Here is a 4766-nt window from a genome sequence, read left to right on the forward strand (position 1 = left end):
TTCCTTCCTTCCTTCCTTCCTTCCTTCCTTCCTTCCTTCCTTCCAATATATTTTTATTGATTTTAGAGAGAAAGGAAGAGGGAGAGAGAGATAGAAACATCAATGATGAGAGAGAATCATTGATCGGCTGCCTCCTGCACGCCCCCCACTGGGGAATGAGCCTGCAACCCAGGCATGTCCCCTTGACTGGAATCAAACCAGGACCCTTCAGTCCACAGGCTGGCGCTCTATCCACTGAGCCAAACCATCCAGGGCAGGGAGAATTTCTTTTAATTACTGAGACAAAATTTTACAACTGTGACAATGACGGCGGTTGTTCTGGTTGCTTATACAAGTAATGGCTAAATTGATTTTGGAAGTAGGATTCCAAATTGTAGCACATAATACAATCAGAGGTCCAGAATTACGAGGAGGAAGAGAAAGAGAGAGGATGAAACAGGAAAATCACCATTGTTGCTATCACTCCATAAAGAATATTGAAATAATGGACCATATTCTGAAAACTTAAAGTGCTCTGAATAACTGATCAAACCCAAAGGACAGATTAAATTTCTTCTACTTTTAGGAGGAAAACCAGATTTAAAATGACCTTTGATTTGTCCTTTTGCTTTATTGAATCTTTGAGAGAATTTGGATGTAGGCATCATGTCACCTACACTGTTACTCAAGGTAAGAATTCCATGTTGAGGTTTGTGGGCCTTGGGGCTGTAGTTATCACACTCGCAAAGTAGATTACCAGGTGTTGCATAATTATTGCAACACCTAGTGTGCAAGGAATAAGAAAATTTGCATCTGAGTATAAACATTTGTAGTTAATCCTTGTTTGCCTGGGGAGAGGAGAAAGCCCTGGGACCCCTGATTAAGTCACCCAGCTTTGGGCATAAAGATGGTTTTCAGAGGTGAAGGGCCTATATAATTCCTAAAATAAACTTTCCCCAAATGAGAGAGCAAGTAAAAATATTCAGCTAAGAAAACACAAAGCTATGCAGAAAGGATATCGACAAAGGAACCTTCCTTAGGCTCCTCTCACATGGGCGGGTAATTGCCTTAAGGTAAAAGCTCATCCCCTGTGTTCTAGAATATTCTCAGACCATTCAATCCTCTAAAAACTATTCACTGTTTTTGATGAATCAGCATTTTGAAAAACTTGTCTATCTAGGTTAGAAATAAAAAAGCTTGCCGTGAACAAATACATATCTATATCTGTCTTGTAGATGAGAAATATTGCCATTTTTCCTGAATTTAAGCAGTCATCCATGGGGGTCTCTAGCCTGAGAATAATTCCCTATTCCAAATATTTTGAAACATAAAATTAGAAGTGTGTGTGTATGTGTGTGTGTGTGTGTGTGTGTGTGTGTGTGTGTGTGTGGTGGGGGTGCAGACTATAGAGTTCACTCAGATGTAAATTGTGTCCAGGATGGAGCAAGTGGATTTATAGAAAGAGGAACTCTCATGTTAGTTCGACTCCTAGTTGCCAGTCAAGGTGACTTATTTGGGCATCTGAAGATCAATGTACCTGTGCAGAGACTGAATCTTCACTGGCTATCCTATATAATAAAGAGGTAATATGCAAATTGACCATCACTCCAACACACAAGATGGCCACCCCCATGTGGTCAAAGATGGCCACCACAAGATGGCCAGCAAGGGAGGGCATTTGGGAGGGGCCTGCAGGGGAGGGCAGTTAGGGGTAACCAGGTCAGCAGAGGAGGGCAGTTGAGGGTGACCAGGCCTGCAGGGGAGGACAGTTGGGGGGGGGACTCATGCCTGCACGGGAGGACAGTTAGCGGCAACCAGGCTGGAAGAGGAGGGCAGTTAGGGGCAATTGGGCCGGCAGGGGAGGGCAGTTAGGGGTGACCAGGCTGGCAAGGGAGGGCAGTTAGGGGTAACCAGGTCAGCAGAGGAGGGCAGTTGAGGGTGACCAGGCCTGCAGGGGAGGACAGTTGGGGGGGGGACTCATGCCTGCACGGGAGGACAGTTAGCGGCAACCAGGCTGGAAGAGGAGGGCAGTTAGGGGCAATTGGGCCGGCAGGGGAGGGCAGTTAGGGGTGACCAGGCTGGCAAGGGAGGGCAGTTGGAGGTGACCAGGCCAGCAGGGGAAGGCAGTTAGGGGCGACCAGGCTGGCAAGGGAGGGCAGTTGGAGGTGACCAGGCCAGCAGGGGAAGGCAGTTAGGGGCGACCAGGCTGGCAAGGGAGGGCAGTTGGAGGTGACCAGGCCAGCAGGGGAAGGCAGTTAGGGGCGACCAGGCTGGCAAGGGAGGGCAGTTGGAGGTGACCAGGCCAGCAGGGGAAGGCAGTTAGGGGCGACCAGGCTGGCAAGGGAGGGCAGTCATTGATCAGGCTGGCAGAGGAGCGGTTAGGGGGTGATCAAGCAGGCAGGCAGAAGCGATTAGGGTCAATCAGGCAGGCATTCGAGCGGTTGGGAGCCAGTAGTCCAGGATTGTGAGAGGATATCCCAGATTGGAGAGGGTTCAGACTGGGCTGAGGGACACCCCACCCCCTGCCAGTGCATGAATTTTATGCACCGGGCCTTTAGTTTTCCTATAAGATGCCTAAAACCCCAAATTTCTTCTTACTATCTATCTCCTAGTACCTGTCATTTTTGAAGTCATACATGAGAGCTGAGTTTTAAGCACAAAGGAAGAAGTATGCTATGTAGCAAGAGAAAACTAACACAAGAATTTCTCAGAAAGAACTTAGTGAATTGTAAGTTCCTTGAAGTTTCTCTTGAATATATGTAGTTTCTTCTTCACTAACTAAAATGATGGTTGTTTTTGTTTTGATTGACATTCTCCTGGTTGGTTCAGCTGGTGAAAGCTGGTTCCAGCTAACTTGGATACTTGCCACATGTCCAGAGAGAGAGACACGCTTATCCTGTGTGGGGAGATTTCATCTCGGGGACCTTCCCGCCTCCTCCTCCTGCCCCACAGAGTCCCTTTTTGTTGAGGCGCTGACCCTCTTGGCTGTGTGTTCAGGGTTTAAAATGATCTAGATGCCTCCGGCAGGTGAGGGCGGAGGTGATGTGGAGATTGGTAATCCACCTTTAGGGCCCAATCACAGTAGTTCTGTCTCCCCTGTCCCTGAAAGGGCGGGTAGGAAAGCCATCTTGTGATGGACAGCTGGCCTCTTCCAGGGGGCGGAGATCTTTTAGCCTTGACCCCCTCTATTATGACCCGCACCCGCCACCCTATTCCACACCATTCTCACTAGATCCGTTCCTTTCACTGTTCCAGGCCTGTCCTGTCCTGATGGGGAGCTTCAGGCATGAAACAATTTGGGAAATTCCCTACTTAGGCTCTTGCTGGAAAACCCCAAACGGAAGACACAGAGCCAATCATAAATCTGGGAAGAGCAGACCTGGGCACTGTTGACGAAGAGCCAGAAGAGCCAGGAGAAAGTTGCTGGTAGCTTCTTTTGTTTTTGGGCCTTTACCGCTGTTGGTCTAGGGCAGTAGTCAGCAAACTCATTAGTCAACAGAGCCAAATATCAACAGTACAACGATTGAAATTTCTTTTGAGAGCCAATTTTTTTAAACTTAAACTATATAGGTAGGTACATTGTTATTAACTTAATTAGGGTACTCCTAAGGCTTAGGAAGAGCCACACTCAAGGGGCCAAAAAGCCGCATGTGGCTCCCGAGCCACCATTTGCCGACCACGGGTCTAGGATCACACAGAATCTTCACCATAGGGAGTGTCCAGAGTAAAATGACTGGTTTACCTGTTTTATCTCTGAGAAACTTCTTTGTGTAGCTGCTAGTAACCTTTACCAGCTTAAAAAAAATCATAAAAGCTCCTTACTGTGTTTGAGCATCTTTGTGGCTTCTTTCAGTTGCCTGAACAGAAATGTAATGTTATGTACAACAGAAATATATTTAGTGTCTCCCTATAATTTTGCACACACACACACACACACACACACACCCCACACGCACACACACGCAGTTTTCTGTTCATAATTTCCTTCCCCATCTCTTTGCCCTAAACCTTATAATAATAAGCTCATTCATTCCCAACGCCACTTGGCTGCATGATGTTTTTAAAGTGGTTAGTCCTGCAGTGCTTTCCCCAGGTAAAAAGAGGTTGTTTGGAAATGGTATTGAGAAAGAAGCAAGCTGGTTATGCAGTAAGACGTGTAAGACCAGTAAACCGGCCCTGACTCTTAGAGAAATGCTCGCTGTCTGGACGTCCCCAGCCCCTTAGCCCAAGGGACAGCACGCCTGCTGCCCTTTAGATATAGAGATATTCCAATGCTCGACCTATGAACAAGCAGGCAGTTAGGAGGGAAAACTGGTCTGAAGAGTTCTCAGGCGTGGCGATCGCCCGATTGCACAAACATTGCCTCCTTGATTTTTGTCATCGTCTGGGAGAAGAAGAGGCATGAATAGGAATGTGTGTTTGGAGCGGCGGGGTGGGGCTGGCAGCGGAGGAGACACTTCCCCGCCCTCGGAGGAGACGGTAGAAAGAAGAAAACCCTCGTGGGGAACCTGCAGCACGGTTCCGTTCCCTGTCCCCTTCCTGGCGACCCCCTGCCCAGGGCCCAGGCCTTGGGAGGCGGGTCCGTGCGCTCTGGAACTGCACGGGGACGCGCGATTCTCGTCTCCGGGAGAAGAGGACGCGGTCGCCCGCGCTGAGGACCATCCCTGGCACGAGACCCGCGCCTGTCGTCTCGGTGTCTACACAACGGCTACCGCGCGACGACGCGCTCACATTCCCGCTTCTGCGCGCAACTCCCACGCCCGGGCCCCCTGCCAGCCGGGCGCCAG

The 4766-nt window shown here is 49.0% G+C and overlaps 1 protein-coding gene across 1 annotated transcript in view; it reads left to right on the forward strand.

Moving 5' to 3' along the window:
* The window catches only part of PPP1R14C (protein phosphatase 1, regulatory (inhibitor) subunit 14C), a 123249-nt gene that overhangs the window by 59304 nt on the left and 59179 nt on the right, over positions 1 to 4766 (forward strand). The gene's annotated exons all lie outside the window — the stretch shown is intronic.

This window comes from Myotis brandtii, unplaced genomic scaffold (assembly GCF_000412655.1).
Source record: "Myotis brandtii unplaced genomic scaffold, ASM41265v1 scaffold847, whole genome shotgun sequence".
Taxonomy (NCBI): Eukaryota; Metazoa; Chordata; class Mammalia; order Chiroptera; family Vespertilionidae; genus Myotis; species Myotis brandtii.